This window comes from Phyllostomus hastatus, unplaced genomic scaffold, assembly GCF_019186645.2.
Source record: "Phyllostomus hastatus isolate PE091 unplaced genomic scaffold, TTU_PhHast_1.1 phas_contig_549, whole genome shotgun sequence".
Taxonomy (NCBI): Eukaryota; Metazoa; Chordata; class Mammalia; order Chiroptera; family Phyllostomidae; genus Phyllostomus; species Phyllostomus hastatus.
The window spans coordinates 465324-485531 of NW_025333907.1; the positions used below are offsets into that span (position 1 = coordinate 465324).

The following is a 20208-nucleotide window of genomic DNA, read 5'->3' on the forward strand; positions in this document are numbered from 1 at the left end:
CTGCAAAGTCTGGGTTTAAATCCCCATGACAATCTTCCTCTGTGCTCACATTTCCAACTCTGCCTACAATTAGTTACACCTGCTAGCATTCCTGTATTGTTCCATGGTTACTGGGCTGCCATATTGGGTCTCAGCAGGAATGGCCCCATAGCATGGAGCCAATCACCTCAGTTACATCATCTCACAGAGGCGATGTAATCAGGGGGACCTGCCCCCAGTAACATTGTGGGTGGAGGTGCCTTCCATCCCCCTGGCTCTAAGCATGGCCACAGCTATTTAACATATCTATGAAACCAGTTAAATGTTATAGATATGTTAAATGCCCATGCCAGGGGTTAGCTGCAAAGCTGTTGCTGTGCAAAACAGCCTTGCATGTTCCTGCTCCATGTGTCCCTTCCCCATACTCACACCTGTGGGGGGAAGGGGTGAGGACATCCTAATATTTCCTGGACATCTTGAGTTCTGGACCGAATTGCAAATACCTATTTGGTCCCCCCTCTTGGCTGCACCATATTTCAGTAAGAGCACATGCCAGGATTGTGGGCCAGGTCCCCAGCAGGGGGAGGTGAGAGAGGAAAGTGATCAGGTATGTATCTCCCACATCAGTTTTCGCTCCCTTTCCCTCCAAAGAAAGAAATCTTTACAGTTTTCTTGATGTATAGGCAAATAATATGTTGTTTTCATTTTTGTTGGATGCAGAATACATTCTATGATTCTCATTAATTTTTTCTTTGTCCCATAGTCACATGCACGTTATTTTCCCAGTTTTTGAGAATTTCCTAAAAGACTTTTCTGCTACTTTTTTTGTAATTGCATCGAAGCCATACAAAATGAATCCAAAGACAAATGCGATGATCAAGGAAAGAATTGCTTCGAGAGCAATGTATAAGACTGCAGGCCCTAATCCTGAGTCAACTCCAGTGCTCTATCCTGGTGGCCACCGCCTTCTGCCTTTACTTGAGAACCCTCTCCTGCCCGGAAGCACTCTGCTCTAGACAGTAACTTGGCAGCAGCACGCATGCGCACTTTGCTTTTCACCAGCGGCGGTTTTTGAGCAGTGAAGGTCACGTGAGCCTGCTTGGTGTCGGTCTTTCAGGTTTCAAGTCAGAGGCTCTCAGGCCGCTCTCCTGCACGCGGGAAACCTCGCTATCACTGTGGGCCTTGGAATACTCGCTGCTGCGCCTCCCGCAGCTCTGAATCCCACATACAGGTGAGACGCCCCCAAACCCCGACCGTTTCCCTGCGGAGGGCCCATTTATGCGGAAACCCTGAGGAGATTTCTCCTCCTTCCGGTTGTTCAATTCCGTCCACCGCGTGTATTTGGAAAGCCGTTCCCTGGGCAGCCGGCCCACCCTGCGCCCTTTAAAGCCTCAGGAGACATCGCGAGTGGAACAAACAATTTGTGCGCCTCGCCATTCTCGGCCCACGAAGGCCGAATTGCCCCTCGGTGTGGGATCTTCAGCCCTCTCCACAGACATCCCCCCGCCCCACGGACACACAGTGGACCAAGAGAGCGGTTGGTGGAAGAGTTGGGGGGGGGGCACGTGCAGGGAGGACAGTTGTGAGGTTGTGAGGATGAGCGAGCAGAAAGACAAACAGCGCCGAGTCATCCATTTAATAAGAGGCACGTCAGACAGGGAGAGTGGTTCGGAGGAGAGGAGTTGGAGGAGCGACCTCAGGGACAGAAAGGCGGTTTGGAGAGACGGGTTTGAGTGGGAAACTGCACTGAAAGTCAGGCAGCTGTGGGGTGACACGAAAGACAGTAACCGGGGCAGCAGAGGGGACACAGGCATGGGGGGAGGGGAAGCGCGGGAGCCAGAAGTGTACGGAGATGGGAGCGATCAGAAAGATCGGGGAGAAAGAGCAAGTGAAGCTGAAATACCGTAGGTTTCAGGAGTTTCGCGGAACAGGTGTAGGGAAGGAATAGAGAAAAGAGGAAAAAGGAGGAGATGGGGGAGAGGAAACACAGAAAAGGACCACAGTGCAAAAGAAACGGGGAAGAGAAGGAAACAGATCCATAGGCAGAAATAGGAAGTAGCGGTAGGAGTAGGGGAACCGGGATCTCGATGAGGGGTGAGCTGATGGGATGTGACTGATGAAGCTGTGAGATATCCACTTGTACTTTATATATTTACTTTAACATTTGCTGAATTATAGATGTGAATAAGAATGTTAAATCTCCGGATTAAAAGTTTGATCTTTCTTAGCTTCCAGCTGCAGCTCTTACTCACTCAGAGGGGGAGACTTGTCTGTCAGTTATTCCCTTCTCATTTCCCGTGATGGCAAAAGGGAGGTGGTGACCTGAGACAAGAAATGACTGGGTCTCTCACCACCTAAACGTTTTAAAAAAATATATATTCAAAACGTTGGGCCTTTTTTCCTCTCCTGTGAATTTACTTTTTTTCTCTCTCTCACATTAAATTCATTTAAAAAACCTACTGAGAGAAGTCCTAGTCTATTAAATATCTGCTTTTCTGTAAATAATCATAAACTTTTGAAATGAGCATTGGTGACATATCATGACCAGCTCTTATCATTGTTTTCTAAGTAGAAGGTAGTCTCACATTTTTTGACACTTAAACTTAGAAGTCATTACCCTTTTTTTTAAACCCAACACATTTTCCTTTTAAATTGATTGTATCTCATTTAATTCCTGAGCCCTGCATCCTTCCTGTTCTTTATCATATGTGGAAACATCCATTGGTACTTAATAATACCAGGCTATTCCAGTGTGCACTTGGTAAGGATGTCAGTGATCTTAGCAGTCAGCACCTAGTTTCATGACTTCATCCAATGTTGAGCAGCCTTTTCCTTCCCTTTATGTGATTTGTTTAATTAGTGACTATGAGCCACAAAGGAACTGTTCCCCTCACATTCCCGTTGTCCATTCACTGAAAGTATTGAAGGATGTACTGGAGTAACCTTCCACCTATTCATGGTGAAGTGATTTGACAGGCATATTTCAATAGCTGACTTTTCCCAAAGCTTTTAGCATGAAGATCTCTATTCTCTGCAATTATCTGAGAGAAGAGGAAGTCAATCTGCCTAGGGTGCTGCACTTGTAAAAGTTCTTGCTTCAGTGCCTCACAGTACCCAGAGTTCTGAGATGTGCTGGGTCTACTATCTGTTGCTGAGAGCTACTGAAATGAGCTCTAGGGGAGCAACACAGGCACCAGGAGGGAACTAGATAAAGATACTATTTTGTGGTCCTCACTGCTGACCTACAGATTCTTAACCTAGAGTAGGGCCCGGATCCCCAAGGGATCTGCATGCTCATTAAACTGAAAGGTTCCCCCTTGGTTCTTATTAGCTCACTTGAGGAGTTTTAAGAAAAGACATCAGCTGTGTGCTCCCCCACAGAGTTGGTCAACTGCTGTGGGTGGGGCATGGTTGTTTATTGAGGTCTTGTACCAGATTCTAAGGCGGTCTCTGGGAGTAGCAAGAGGGACACCAAATGCATTTGTGAGTGTGAGGAGCAGGCTTTGTTCAGGGAAGATAAAAGGGTGCTGTGCTGGGATTGGGGTTCAGGAGAGCAGTGCATGTTCTCATTGCTATAGGAGTTTGTGGACGTCTGTGGGAGGAAAGACCACCTGAAAGGAGAAAAAAAACTCTCAGTGTGGTCTCCATGTACGAGCTCATTGTTCCTGACTCTGCTATGACAGAGGGCAGGAGAGAGTGGCCTTTTCATCATTTCCAGGTCCTTCTACCTCTGAGTGTGGGGGAAGAGGATTAAGAGGCTGTGGGGACACCTTTGAAGACATGTCCTCAACGCGCACACTTGACTCCTCAGCACATCATCCCCTGAGAAAACAGCCCAGAGCTTGAGCAGGATGACATGGCCGCTTCTCAGGTAAACTGTGTGTCCTGGGCCAGAGGCTCTGATGAGTGGATTTCCTCCTCAGATGAGTGGATTTAGATCTTGCAATGTTTATTTCTCTGCTTCTGATGTTCTTGCTTAGCGAGGTGGTTCTTTATTTTTTTCTTTTTGTGCTTTTCAGGGTCAACAGTTTATGTAATTTTATCTTTAGTTCCATAGCCTTCTCTTCGTTATCTTTAGTGCCCTGAGGTCAAGAATTTGCACGTTGAGGTAATGACCTTCTACTACTGAACACATCCCCTCTGTGACATATCAACATGGGAAGGCACCCATGTCCAACATCCCTGTTGGGATGGGCTCAGAGGCTCAGTTGTTGGTGGGGAAGGGACATGTAGGCTTTAAGTTCATGTGGCTACAGCATCAGCTCTGTTGGTCAGGGGTAAGAAAACTCACGATTTACTGGTCAGGATAGCTCAGAGAGTTCTGACAAAGAAGAGTAGATAGAAGAGACTTGTTTGCTCGTTTTGTACAAAAGTCTTGGTACTTAAATGCACTGATTAGGGTACAAAACATGACAGGTACATGTGAGTTTGCATTTGCAAAAATTGATGTTTATTTGTGATCATTTTCTCATAATGATTTTCTGATTTCTGTATTTTTGCCAGTAATGTCACAGTAGTGATGATATGTACTTCTGTATGCCTCAGTCACCGCATATGCATAGCTCCAGTCTACCTGATAGTCACCTGACTAAGGTGCTGTCTTAACTATGGAGTTAAGTTTCCCTTTATCATTGACAAGGTTCTAGCAGGGAATTACTGAGAAGTGTGATAAAATTTATCACATTTTATCTGCAAATGTTGTTATTTGGGTTTGTTTGCTTTGGAAAATGAAGGCCCTGCATTTATTTCCTCAAGAGAAATGGTTTCAAACATGAAGGATTTAATCAATGAGGCCTTACTCTTGTAAATTTTGATTATATTCCACATTCATGTTAGAGACATATTGTATTTCTTAGTTTTTGTATTTTCAGTAAGGTTTACAAGAGTAGTATAAGTGTATTTTCAGTTCAGTTAAATTTGTAAGGTAATAGTTCTCCACTAATGATACACAAAATGTTAAGAGAAATAAAAAACTACGAATTAATAGCTCTAACGTTATGTATGTTCCTCTCCTTATTGTGTTTACAGAACATAAAGAGCACCATCCACAATTAGATTTATGAGATTTACAGAATCACAAACTTTGATTTCATTGACATGAAAATTCTGTTTTCTGTCACTTTTCAGTTGTTCCTAGTTTCCATATATCTGCCAGTCTGTGTGCATAAAATGTTAACATTTCAGTTATTTAGGCTTCTTACTCTCCTCAGATGTTTGCATTCTTCTCAGTCACGGAAACACCAATGAATAGTCATGAGGTCTCTTTACATGTATTTGCCTGTGTTTGTTGAAAAATTGTACATCAAGTTTGGAGAAAAATTTAGCTCTACCCTTTACTATATGTTTCACAAAATTCTCTTATAACACAAGAAGAATAATTTTGTTCTAAGATTACTTATACAGAAGTTTCAAATAGTATTTTGGCGGCTGTTTCTTATTTCTTAAAAACTAAATTTTATAAAACTTTTTCAGTTTCAAGATATGTATGAATTGTGTATTCTTTTATGTACTGCTCAGAAGTGTGGCACATGGACCAGAGACATTGCTGTCAGTAGTAAAAAGTGAGCTCGGTAAAGATGTGGAAACACAGGCCCCATCCCAGAACTCCCGTATCAGAATCTGTACTTGTACAGATCTTCAGTTCTCTCTTGTCTGAATTAAATGTGAAAAAGTACTTATACTTTCAACTCACCATGACTTTTGTAGCTGAGAAATGTACACAGCTCATTCTGGATTGATACAAATTCAACACTTACATACATATGCATGTGTAGATGCCTTCACTTTAAAGTTTATTTTCCCAAAAAGTAAAGTCTCTGTTTAGGGTTTGTGGTAGTCAACCTCATTTCTCAGTGTTTGAAAATACAATAGAGTATATACCTGAGTCAAAATGATATTAGTAAGTAACTCAGGATACTCTTTTAGCTCAAAACCACTTCTGCTAACACTGTTTGCTTGTTAGATGACATTGTGAACTCTGCTGTTTCAGGGATTGTTGACCTTCAGGGACGTGTCAGTAGATTTCTCTTGGGAGGAGTGGGAATGCCTGGACCCAGGTCAGCGGAAGTTGTACGTGGAAGTGATGTTGGAGAACTACAGGACCCTGGTCTCCCTGGGTGAGGATGACTTCCTTTCAGACCTCCTGCTCCACCTAGGGGTTTCATTTTCTTTGTTAGTTGAACATCTTCTAGGGACTTCTGCTTTGTGTTGGGAGCACTTTAGATTCTTGCTCTCAGTGGAGAAACTGGAAGGTATCCAATGTAGAAAGAAAAGGTTTCGTGAACAATGTGACTTAGAAACTTTTAGTGTCTGAAAACTTTACATGTGTTCTAGAATAATTAAGTTGTTACTGAAAACAGTATTTTGGAAAAACCATTTTCTAGAATATTTTATATTACCAGTTTAGTTACCTGAGAAGAAAGTGGAATGGAAAGTGGGAAAATTTCCTCAAAGCTAATGATTCTTTTTCATATAAACAGGTCTGTTTGTCTCTAAGCCAGTTCTGGTCACCTTTTTGGAGCAAATGAAGGAGTGCTGGATTATAAACAGGGAAAAGATGGTATCTGCCCCTCCAGGTAGGTGGGAATGGGGAAGCACATGACACAGGTGAGAGGCCCAAAGGTCATGGAGGAAGCCTGACCTTCAGGTGTGGTTTGGGAAGCTGTGCTTCAGTGGATGCGATTTTTGAGAAGCCCAGGTCTAGTTCTGCTGCTGTCATAGATGGCCAATTTGTCTGGAACATGTCCGGTGACCTCTCTCATACCGTTAGCACTGGAGCCAAAGTCTTTTCCTTCACTTGAGAGAGCTGCCGTGCTCTGGCTTGTCTTGCATTGCTTTGGGAACCCGGGAACATCTGTTTATGTTGCTGGGAAATGTATGTTAAGCTTTTTTCTTTTTAACTTTTCCTTTTTTCTCATGGAAAGTGATTATGAAGAAAAAGGTCGAGATCCTGGATTTTGGTTCAGAAATGCCAAGAACTCTGGGAACAGGTGACATGTTTTCTGGTTTATGAAATCTAATACTATGGAGGCTTCAAATAAGACCCTACAAAATTTAGACTGACTCAGTGATTTCATCACAGCAAGATGCACCACCCAAAATGAGACAATCTGATTTTTGTTTCACTTCAAAATGTCCTTCTGCTTAGTATCAAACACCGTAAGAAGTTTATAGTGTATGTTTTAAATCCTTCACGTGAGAGTAGTTTACTGTGTGTGTTTACCTCAGAGTTCTTCAGTAAGTTACTGCCATAGCTGACTTGACAACACTGCCCACCATGTAGGAAAGTCTCCATTGTCACCTGATTTCTTCCTCTCTATCCTTTGGTAAGAAGTGAGTTACAGAATTATTAGGCACTTCATATTTTTAAATTGTTTGGTGGTGCTTTGGTGCTCACTGATTCTGCCCCTTGAGTGTGTTGCTTGTAGAAGTGGTAGGGTGGCAGTCTAACATGGACTTAAGCTGTCCACTGGCTGTGGGTCCTCCCTGGAGGTGCAAGGTCAGCCACCACCTCTGAATTGCCCAGGATCACCTGGAACACATTACAGAGTGATGTGCAGATGGCTCCTAATTCAGCTGGGTTTGTAGGGTCCCCAGAGAGGGCAAGATGTGATCCAAGGCCAACTGTGGGTAGTGCTGGCATGTGTCCATTGAGTGAGCGGTAGAGGATATGTATATACCAGATCCAGCTTGATTGAAAGGTTTGGGAGAGTCTGAACCATGACGCAAGAGGGGCCGTTTGTGTGGAGAAGCCACTGGACATGGCTTGGATGGGTTCTCAAGTTGAATGGGGCAAGGTCTCAGGGAATCACTAAGACAGGGCTATAGCACTAGCCAGGTACGTGGAGATTCAGATATGGTACCTTCCTACTATCTCTATGGTAGAGAGGGCTCAGCAAGGGAATAATGGCCTCAGACAGGACTTCTGTGTGGGTGAAAGCTGCTCCTCCTGCCTCAGCCCTGAAGCCAGACAGTTGAGTCCCTCCCTGAATGTCCCTAGCACCTTTCAATCTGTTGTCCCAAGGCTAGAGAGCAGAGCTTGTGAGTCCCAATAAGTCTGTGTCAAGCCCTGTAGGAGGAAGACTTGGATGTCAGCATCCCTCAGTCTCACTGAGCTATAATCTTCACTGGTTTTCCATCGTGTTTCCTTTTCAATGATAGATTCCCCAAGTTTAGTTGAGTTATGTTTTTGTTTTTATTCATATATTAGAAAAGTGAATGATAGTTTTCAACTCAGTACACTTAATGTACTGTGGGACTTAATGAAAATATGAATCAGCCATATGTCATTTGCCATTAAAATTATATGCACATTTGTCTGTTTTTAACCTTATGTTTTTTATGACTTACCATATTCTACCATGTGTAACTAGCTCCTGTGTATAATGTACCCCCACATACTCTGCCCAAGCTTTCAGGAAAAGAGTATGTTTTATTTTAAATTTTTAATTCAGGTTGTATTATATTTAGTTATTTGTTCTTTAGTGTTACAGAGGAATTTTAGCATTTTCTTACCATATTATGGTATAGGAAATTTTATGTAACAAATAATTACAAAGTACAAGAATCTGCAAAATCCGTTATTTCAGGTGCTACCCGTATATAATGTTCATCTTTAGTACATCTTTAGTGTTCCCTCAAAAATTTAGGCAAAACAGGGCACAGTATACATGGGAAAAAATACGGTATCTTGTTTCTTTCTGTGATTCGTTAATGGTTGACGTTTGTTTTGTCCAGTGTAGTTACTGTAATAGGGTTAATTTTATATCGGTTTGTGGGTGAATTTGTATTCTGTTTCAGTGAGATGAAAATATCCCTAAATTGAATATAATTTTTGGAAAGTTTTAGAAGTATCTCTTTTAGAAACATTGTGTTTTAAAATTTGTTAAAAAAAATCATGTGAGCACAAATGTAGCATCTTTTTTTTTCAGTATATTTTATTGATTATGCTGTTACACTTGTACCATTTTTCTCTCCCCTTTATCCCCTTGCCACCCTGAACCCGGCTTCCCTCCATCATTCCTCCCCTTAGTTCATGTCCATGAGTCATACATGTAAGTTCTTTGTCTTCTCCATTTCCTATATTATTAACCTTCTGCTGTCTGTTTTGTACCCACCATTTATGCTTCTTATTCCCTGTACCTTTTCCCCCATTGTTTCCCCGCCCCTCCCCACTGATAACCCTCCCTGTGAACTCCATTTCTGTGATCGTGTTCCTGTTCTAGTTGTTTGCTTAGTTTGTTTTTCTTCTTGTTTTTCTTTAGGCTCAGTTCTTGATAGTTGTGAGTTTGTTGTCATTTTACTGTTCATATTTTTGATCATCTTCTTTTTCTTAGATAAATCCCTTTAACATTTCATAGAATGAGGGCTTGGTGATGATAAGCCCTTGAACTTGACCTTATCTGAGAAGCCCTTTATCTGCACTTCCATTCTAAATGACAGCTTTGCTGGACCAACTAATCTTGGGTATAGATGCTTGCTTTTCATAAATTTGAATACTTCTGTCCAGCCCCTTCTTGCCTGTAAGGTTTCTTTTTGAGAAGTTAGCCTATAATAGGCTTATGGGAACTCCTTTGTATGCAACTGTCTCCTTTTCTCTTGCTGCCTTTAAGGTGCTATCCTTATCGTTAATCTTGGGTAATATAATTTTGATGTGTCTTGGTGTGTTCCTGTTTGGATCCAAGTTGTTGAGACTCTCTGAGTTTCCTGGACTTATATTTCCTTCTCCAAATTGGAAAAGTTTTCTTTCATTATTTTTCAGATAAGTTTTCAATTTCTTGCTCTTGCTCTTCTCTTTCTGGCACCTGTATGATTCAGATGTTGGAATGGTTAAACTTGTCCCAGAGGTTCCAAAGCCTCTTCTTATTTTTTTGAATTCTTGTTCCTTCCTTCTGTTCTGGTTGAATATTTATGCTTTCCTTTTGTTCCAAATTGTTGAATTGAGTCCTGTTTTTTCTTCCCTTTACTGTTGGTTCCCTGTATATTTTTATTTATTTCACTTTGTACAGCCTTCACTTCTTCCTTTATTTTGCACCCACACTCATTCATCTCTGTGGGAATCCTGATTACCACTGTTTGGAAGTCTGTCTGTGATAGCTTGGCTATCTGTTTGTTGCTTAGTTCTTTTTGTAGATTTTTGACCTCTTCCTTCATTTGGTCATATTTCTTGGTGTCTGTGCACCTGTCATACTTAAGGGGTAGAGCCTGAGGTATTGGGTAGTGTGGGGAACCCACTTCATTGCATTGTGGCACTGTGTGCAGTGGAGGTGTCAGGGAGGGAACAATGTTGTTTGGTCCAGTCTCCCTGTTTTCAGTCACTTCCCCCACTATCCACAAAGCGAATGTGCCCTTCTGGTGGTGGGTGTGTGGGCTTGTGTACATTCTAGGACCCCATTGGCCCCTCCAACAGAATCTCCTGTAAGACTGACTGTTTTTCCTGCCTTTGCAAGCCCCCTCAGGTTTTGACAGCCAGAGGTTTTGAAACTTTCTTTTTCTGTGCTGCAATCGCAGATTACGAGGTCTGTTTTTCTCCCCAGTTGTTCCTCCTGGTGTATGTGCACTTGAATGTGGGACGGCCCTTCCATCAGCCACCACCTCACCCCCCTGTCTGCCTGCTGCCAACTTACCACAAGTCCTCTTATCCCTGACTATCCATCTGTGCCCCTACTACCAGTGCAGATTAATGCTGCTTCTTTAGCTCATTTTCTCTTAGTTCTGCTTGTTTTTTGTTTTTTTTGTTTGTTGTTATTCTTCTTTGACTTGTGTGAGGAAGCAAAGCTGTTTACCTGTCCTTCCATCTTTGCCAGAGCCCCCCAAATCTATCATGCTAACCATCTATAACTGTATAGTCAATTCATATTAAGTATAGTCCCTTTGTTGTCCATGTGACCTCTTGCAATTTTCATGTGACAGAAATGTCTCAGTGTACATTAAACAACCATTTCCTCATTTGTCTTAAAATCAAAGCTCAGGTAATTTTTTTTTTTTTTAAGAAAACCTTTGTTTTCTTTTCCTGTGAGGTGGACTCCATTAGATTACTTACCTAAATGCACCCTATAGTATCTGTGTCTTTGTGACTGGGGTGCTTCACGTAAAAAACACCCTCAATGTTTTTCTTTGTGCTATGTGGTGTTAAGATCTTTTTCAATTTCACGACAGAATGCAACTCCTTTGTATGTATACAGGATATTTTTTTAATCTATTTATTTATCCATAGACACTGGGGTTGCTTCCACCTAACATTATAGGCTTTTGTGTATTGTACTATAGTCAACAGAGGTGTGCTAATGTCTCTTGCAAGTCCTGCTTTGAATTCTTTTGGATAAATACCCAGAAGAAGAAGCATGCAATTAGAAAACAATTCTAGTTTTAATTTTTTGATATCTCACTTGTTATTGATACTGTGTGTACCAATTTACCTTTCATTCAGTCATGTACAGGATCCATTTTCTCCACATTTTCCAAAATCACTTAATATTGTTTCTTTTTTTTTTTGATACTGCTTATTTTAATTGTGAATTGGTGTATGTGTGTGTGTATGTGTGTGTGTGTGTGTGTGTGTGTTTTAGTAGAGAATGCAAACACATGATTCTTGGACGTGGGTAAAGAACCATAGAAAAGGCCCAGAGGTTTCAGTAAACATACATCAGAGAGGAAGGTCTGTGAATGACTCTTTCAAAGAGCAGTTTTGGGTTTGCAGCCAAATCGTGTAGAAGTTAATAAGAACTCACACATGCATAACCCCCACCTTTTCTCAGTGCCCCCACCTGAATAGAACATTTGTGATATTTATGAGGTTAAATTGGTCCATCCTTTTCAAATAGAGTTCATGTTTTTTGGTGAAATACTAAGGAGCACAGGTACTGGGTCATGTAATAAGTGTTTGTTTAGTTTTGTTAGAATCTCCAAACTCTGTTCCCTAGGGACTATACAATTTTACATTTTCACCAGCAATGAATGAGAGTTCCAGGTGCTCCACATCCAAAGCAGCATTTGCTGTTGTCAGCACTGCTCGTTTAGTTTTCCTATGCATTTCCTTACTGACTTAAGATGTGGAGGTTCTTTTCAGATACTGATTTTCTATCTATGTATCTTTTTTAGTGTGCTTTCTTTTAAGGTGTTTGAGCCTTTTTAGGCAGGTTTGTTTTCTTGTCACTGTTGAGTTTAAAAGCATCTTTGTATGTTACACGTAATCCTGTATATGTCATCTTTAGCAAATATTTTTTCTTAGCTTGTGGATTCTCTTTTTATTTATAATGATGAGGATCATATTTTTGGGTATTTTTTTCCTTAATGTTTTAGTTAAGATATGGGAGTTTAAATCTTAATAATACAGAATGAAAACCAAGGATGGTTAAGAATGTATCTTGAAAAAGTGTGATCTGTATACCATGAAGATTGCTTCATATTCAGTAACTTGGAGATCACCATATTTTTCGGATCATAACACACACCTAGGTTTTAGAGAAGCAAAATAGGAAAAAAAATTTGAAGCAAAAAAGTGTGGTAAAATATTTAATGATATAAATAACATGATATTTCAGCAATGCAATTATAAACAGAACTCAACAGCAGCATTAAGAACCATTATTCCTCTCAAATTTGGGTGTCAAGTGGGTGGGTATGTCTTATAGTCCACAAAATACACTGTTTGCAGTTGTATTTTTTGAATATAGAGCATAAACATATAGAGTCACATCATTAAGGAGGATGTGATGAGATAATCATTTTCTGATGTTATATGTCAACTAAAATAACATTTTTAATTTCTCCAAAATCATACACTACCAATATGGCAATGGTGAATTTTTTTCAGTTCCATATCTTCACTACTATAAAGAATGGTGCATTTGATATGGGTGTGCATACACTGTTTTGAATTTGTATTCTCATATTCTTTGGGTGACTCCCCAGATATGGAATTGCTGTGTCCTGTGGTACCTGTTGGCCAATTTTAGAGGAACCTTCTTGTTTTGTGTAGCGGCTGCATAAATGTTCTCATTTCTCCTTATTATTGCTGGTGCTCATTTGTTGATTTATTTGTAATTGTCATCCTGTAACATGTGCGATGGTATTTCACTGTGGGTCCAAGTTGCATTTCTCTGATGATGAATGATGTTGAACATCTTTTCATATGTCTGTCTATTGGCTATCTTTCTGTCCTGTTTCAAGAAATATCTATTCAGGACGTCTACCATTTTTTAATGAGATTGTTTGATTTTTTTCGATGTTGTGTAAGTTCTTTATATATTTTGGATATTTAGCATCATTGGTGGATAACTTTACCTATTTGGTGGATTGGTTATTTGTTTCTCTGATTTGTTGATGGTTTCCTTTGCTGTGCAAAACTTATATTGTTTTAGTCTCATTTGTTTGTTTTTTCTTGATTGCTGTATCTACCTACATATGTACACATATTTGTAACATCTACAGCAGATATCATTGACTATCTATCCTTTATTCCAGTGTTTTCATAGTTCCAGGTCTTACATTCTGGTTTTTAATCCATTGTGAGTGTATTTTGGTACATGGCATAAGAAAGTGGTCTAGTTATGTTATTTTCTGTGTGTATTAGTTCAGTTTCTCTTGCACAACTTATTAAAGAATCTGTCTGTCCTCATTGTGTGTCCCTGACTTTTTTCTTATAGATTAGTTAACTAGATGTCTTTGGTCATTTCTAAAATTTTGTTACTTCTTTTATCATGGTGTTTTTTTAAAGATAACTTTATATATTCAGAATGCTAAAGATTTAGAAAATATATGCTTTGCACTAATTTTCTTCCATTCCACAGGTTGTGTTTTTCACCCACTGGTGATTAGCCTTAATGTGCAGTTTTTCTATTTGGTATAGTCCCATTTGTATCTGTTTACTTTGTTTACCTTTTCTTTGGTGTTATAGTAAAAAAATATGTCAAAATCTTTTTTATGCCTTTTCATTTAGTAGATTAACAGTTACTGGTTTTATGTTAAATTTTTCTTCCGTCCTCATTCACTGTTTGTATATTATTTTATGTAGGCGTCCAACTTGACTCATTATTTTGGACAGCCAGTGTTTTCACCAGTCTTTGATGATGTGAATATCCTTTTCTTATTTGGTTGTATTAGGCCTCCTTGTGGAAGCTCCTTTGACCTTCTATAGGAGAAGTTGTATGTAAAATCTTTCATGCACCATGCTTAATTATTTACATCTGCCGTAATGGTTTTTATATACTTTATTGATAAGAGAAGCTTTGAAATGTTTTTAAAAATCTTTTATTTATATAGTTTTATGGAGAGGGGATTGAGGGAGGAAAAAAGGGAGAGAAAGATCAATATGCGAGAGAAACATCACTTGGTTGCATCTGTCTTGCTTCCAAGGAGAGATGACCTACAACCCAGGTATGTGCTCTGACTTAGAATTGAATGGGCCACCTTTTTGGGGGAATGGTACTTAACCCACTGAGTTACACCAGTCAGCCCCCATCTTAATTTTGGCTGAACTATTCTATTTTTGCCAAAAGTGTCATTGGGATTTTGATAGGTATTGCTTTACATGTTTAGATCACCTGGGATCTACTACTGATGGATGGCTTACACTCTTATCATTCCAGTGTATGATCATGGAATAAATGTTTTTTAAGTTCTTAGTTTTTAATCCTCTTTGAAAAATCTCCATAGTTCCCACTGATAAAGTCACTGAAGAATCTTTACTCATTTTTTTTTTGTTAGCACCAATATTGGCGTTCACAGGCCCCCTGACTTTCTTCATTGTGTTCTTATGTACCTATCTCTGTTTTCTTGAGGCCTTCTTCTTCACATACAGGTCATTTCATACAAGTCTGTTGGGGATGGCTCTGTGTGGTTTCAGAGATTGTAGCTCCCTGAGAGCAAGCTCTGAAAGGGGCTCTAAGTCTCCCTGGAAAACCAGGTCATAATGCAGGTGACAGGCATGACTTGATTGTAACTCGGAAGGTCCCATGGGCATCAGGCCTAAAATGTACATATTTGTCCTTTGAAGCCAGCTGTGTTCAGCGGTAAGACCTATAGGTATAACCCAGATGTTTGAGTTCAAGGCATAACGAGTGAAACTCCTACTTAATGATATATGCCTTTACAGCCGTCTGGCGTCAGGATATCTCACAGACCCCAACTGGAAAAGATTTCCATGTTTCTTCAATTTTTGTCTATAGATAGTGTTAGTGTTTTATGACTATAGCCTTGTTCAACATTGATTGATAAAAGGTATGCATGTGTGCTGTGTCCCCCTGTATTTCCCAAGCATAATATAAGCCATGTCAGAGAAGTGCTCAGGGTATATTCGTCACTAGAGGGAACCTAGCTGGCCAATGTTCCCTTCACAAGTCTATGTTTGGGACCTTTTTGTGTGTGTGTAACCCATTGGATCATAAATCAAGCCAAAGCTAGTTGTCTTGCCACCTCAAAAACTGGTTCTGAATCCAAAACAAAGCTGACACCTGGGCTGGTCCTATATTCTTTGTCTAGTTTTTTAAGAAAATTGCTTGAAGTGGAACAAGTATGACATAACCAAGTACTATTTCACAAAATAGACCATATAACTATGACCTTTCATAATTGAAAATATTACCTCTAGCTTTGGTTGTGGTTTCTTGATCTTCTGGTACAATCTATTAAGAGTCAGAATTCCATTTTCATCAAATATATTATGCTGACAGGCAACATAAATCACAAGAGTCATCGCCCCGAGACATAGAGTGGCCAGGAAATCAGTGAAAAGAATGGAGACCAGAACTCCAACTCTAAGCAATTCAGCTAAGAAGTAATTCATGAGCAGTTACATATTTCTGGAAGGAAAGGAAATTATATCAATACATGCTACATCCTTAATGAAACGGACAATTCTTTCTCTTTTTTGCATGCCTTTCTCTGTAATCACAGGGATCTAGGCCACATGTGATCTGCAGGAACAAAATCACACTACAAAGATCATTCCCTTAATAAAAGTAAAGTTATCTGCGTCACTTATTTAAATACTGCACAGTTTTGTATTCACACATTTATAGAATGCCTACTGTATAAAAAGGATTAAGACTTATCTGTGAAACACACATTAAGAACATTTTGCAAATGAAGTTTTAGGTTTCTCCTCCCTTTATCCTCCACTTTTGGCTGTGCCTTCTCATATGTGCAAGTGCCTAGGAACAAACATCAGATAAGAAATAGCATAAAAAACAAATTTCTTCCATGCTGTTTACAATTGTTTGCTTCTAATGAGGTATTCTACTGGTATTGAACTTGCAGGTCAGCACAGTTACTGTGTCATTGATGATGGTGACTAGTCTTCAAGCAACCAAGGAAGAAAACTGAATTTTTCATTAATTGACTTTTTTCTTGAATACAAACTTTTTGATGTGACTTTTTCTCATTATACCTTTTCTTGCTTTGAACATTTAACTTCTTTTAGGAGTACTCAAAAATGGAATGTGGTCAAAACCAGCTGGTAGGGTCAGTGTATGCTCCCCAGAGTGTCAAAGCTGTGAAACTATTTTGTATCTTGCAGCTGTGTCATCTGAAGACAACGAGGCCTTGTTGAGAAAGCCAGGGATAGAAGATTTTTTCTCTAAAGTAGTGCTGGTAAGATGCTGAAGGTGTGCCTTTGATAATGTAATGAACGCCTGAAAAGAAAGTGTGTGATGAGGAAAAAGCATGTTAAAAGGAACTTAACTAACTTAGGACAGTTATTCCTTGAAAAAATCCTTGTTACCTCTACAGGTCAAAAATGGTGCACATTAGGGAAATACCCTACTTTAAGTTAGTGACAGTGCAGATAAATGTGTTTCTAAATGTGAGGACTAGAAACAATATCCTATGGGTATATATTCTTGCAAAGGCAGTCAGGACATTTAGGAATTCACATAATCCATGGTGTGAATAATCACTTGAATTGATTAAATTGTAGATTTAGTTAAATTTTCAGTCAGTGCTTTCTAAAATTCAGTGATATATAATGCACACAGATAATTTAAATGTGATCAGTTTCACAATTTTTTCATTAAAGACTGATTATCCTTTGTTGAGAAATAAGGGTTGTTTTCATATTTAAATATGTATCATGTATACTTGGGAGTGATTTTTTTTTTAAAAAATTGATTCATTTTTAGGGAGAGGGAAAGGGAGGGAGAAAGAGAAAGTGAAACATTGTTTTGTGAGAGAAACCTCAAATGGTTTCCAGTTGCATACACCCTTACAGTAGGTGGCACCTACGATCTAGGCTAGCTCCATCATTCGGACTAGACTTGGAAAGCCATCCTTTGCAAAACAGTGCTCAACCAAGCAGTCATACCCTCTATGGCTGGGCGCATTTTTTAATACATACAACCAACTTTGTTTAGTAGATTTCACAGAATAGTTATTTGGGAACAAGTGTACATGTGTAATGAAATTAAAGCTGTTACTAATGGCCTTTCTGTCTTCATTAATCACCAGAGTACATACAATGAAGACAGAAGTTATCAAGGCAATGAACATTGGAAAAATTTTGAGCATGGGTTTAATCCTTGCAAACTTCAGAATCTTCAGCTTCCAGACAGCCATCATAAAGGGCAAAAACTCTTTGACAAAGTGTCAAATTACGGTACACATCAGGTCATTCCTATTGTAGAGAAAACAAACAAACAAGGTAGATGTGTCCAGTCTTTAAAGCAATCATCCAATCACATTAAAGAAGGGAATATTGATTCCAGTGAAGTCACATACAAACGTGTACCATGTAGCAAAGTTTTCAGTCATATGCTGAATCGAAATACACTTAAATGGCAGTCTAGAGAAAACCACTATAAATATAAAGAATGTGGAAAAACATTCAGTCAGCCTTCAGGTCTTACTGTACATCAGAAAATTCATATGGGAAAGAAGTTCTACAAATGTAAAGTATGTGGTAAAGACTTTAAAAGGCATTCAAATTTTACTGCACATGAGAAAAGAATTCATACTGGGGAGGAATATTACCAGTGCAGAGAATGTGGTAAAGCCTTTAGCAAGTTGTCATACCTTAAGCGGCATGAAAGAATTCATACGGGAGAAAGGCCTTATCAATGTAGAGAATGTGGTAAAGCCTTTAGCCAGTCCTCAGGGCTTATTCATCATCAGAAAACTCATACTGGGGAAAAGCCTTATAAATGTAGAGAATGTGGTAAAGCCTTCAGCGAATTGTCATACCTTACACGGCATGAGAAAATTCATACTGGCGAAAGTCCATATAAATGTAGAGAATGTGATAAAGCCTTTATGTGGTTGTCAGACCTTACAAGACATGAGAACATTCATACTGGTGAGAAGCTTCATCAGTGTAGAGTGTGTGGTAAAGCTTTTAGCCAGTCTTCAAAACTTAAATATCATCACAGAATTCATACTGGAGAGAAGCCATATAAATGTAAAGAATGTGATAAATCCTTTCGCCAGTCCTCAGCCCTTATTTACCATCAGAAAGTTCATACTGGAGAGAAGCCTTATAAATGTAGAGAATGTGGTAAAGCTTTTATGGAGTCCTCAATCCTTTCTAAACATCAGAGAATTCATACTGGGGAGAAGCCTTATAAATGTAGAGAATGTGGTAAAGACTTTGCCTGGTGCTCATCACTTAATCTTCATGAGAGAATTCATTCGGGTGAGAAGCCTTATACATGTACAGAATGTGGTAAAGACTTTGCCCAGTCCTCAAAACTTAATCAACATCAGAGAATTCATTCTGGAGAGAAGCCTTACAAATGTAGAGAATGTGGTAAAGCCTTTACAGAGTCCTCAATCCTTACTAAACATCAGAGAATTCATACTGGGGAGAAGCCTTATAAATGTAGAGAATGTGGTAAAGATTTTGCCTGGTACTCATCACTTTATCTGCATCAGAGAATTCATTCGGGTAAGAAGCCTTATAAATGTAGAGAATGTGGTAAAGACTTTGTCCAGTCCTCACATCTTAATCAACACCAGAAAATTCATGCGGGCAAGAAGCCTTTTAAATCTACAGAAATTGGTAAAGTCTTAACGAGTTCCTCATCTCTTAATCAGCATCACAAAATTCATACTGGAGAGAGCCTTATAAATGTAGAGAATGTGGTAAAACATGTGGGTGTTCCTCCACCCTTATTCAACATCAAAGAAATCATCCTGAAGGAAAGCCTTACATATGTTCAGAATGTGGTAAATCCATTAGCAAGTCCTTAAATCTTACTCAACATCAGAAAATGCATACTAGAGAGAAACCTTATAAATACAGAGAATATGGAAAAGCATTTAGGCAGATAGAAGCCTTATAAATGTAGAGAATGTGGTAAAGCATTTAGCAAGTCCTCATATCTTAGTCAACTTCAGAACATTCATACTAGTGAGAGGCCTTATCAATGTGGAGAATGTGTAAAGCATTTAGGCAGTCTGTACACCTTACTAAACATGAAAAAATTTATATGGGAGAGAAGGCTTATGAAAGTAAGAATGCTGTAAAGCCTTCAACCAGTCTGCATACCTTACTCAACATCAGATCATTCATCCTGTAGAGATGCCTTGTATATATAGAAAAATGTGGTAAATCCTTTAGCGAGTCTGTAACCCATACTAAACATCAGAAAGTTCCTACTGGAGAGAAGACTTAAAAATGAAGAGAATGTGGCAAAGACTTTATGAAGGCTTCAACATTACTAGACATCAGAAAATTTATACTGGAGAGAAGCTTTATAACTACAGAGAATGAAGGAAAGCTTTTAGCCCATCCTCAAAACTTAATTGGCATCAGAGATTTAAAATGGGACAGAAGACTTGTAAATGCAGAGAATGTAGCAAAGCCTTTAGGTGTTCCTAAAATCTTAATCGACATCAGCGAAATCTATACTGGAAAGAAGTCTTATAAATGTAGAGAATGTGGTACGGGGCTTAGCCAGTCCTCTCACCTTTCTAAACGTCAGAATATTCATACTGGAAATAATGTATATTATGTAGTAAAGCCATTAGGCTATCCTCATACCTTACTGACATCACAGAATTCATGGAGGATAAAAACTACAAATGTAGGGCATGTGTCATAGCTTTTCACCTGTGCCCAGTACTTCCTCAACATTGGAGAATTTATGCTACAGAGAAACAAGGAAATTTGAAAAACTTGACAATACCTTTCACCATTGTTCAACTGTCATTCAACATCAGAGAAGACTTAAAAATATAATGAATTTGGCCAAGTTCTTTATCCTTCTTCATACCTTAATTCACATCTGATAATTCATA

At 39.2% G+C, this 20208-nt stretch overlaps 1 pseudogene; it reads left to right on the top strand.

The window, feature by feature from the left end:
• The first annotated feature begins 1076 nt into the window (after positions 1-1076).
• On the top strand, positions 1077-19805 carry LOC123824172 (annotated as a pseudogene).
• Positions 19806-20208: the final 403 nt, after the last annotated feature.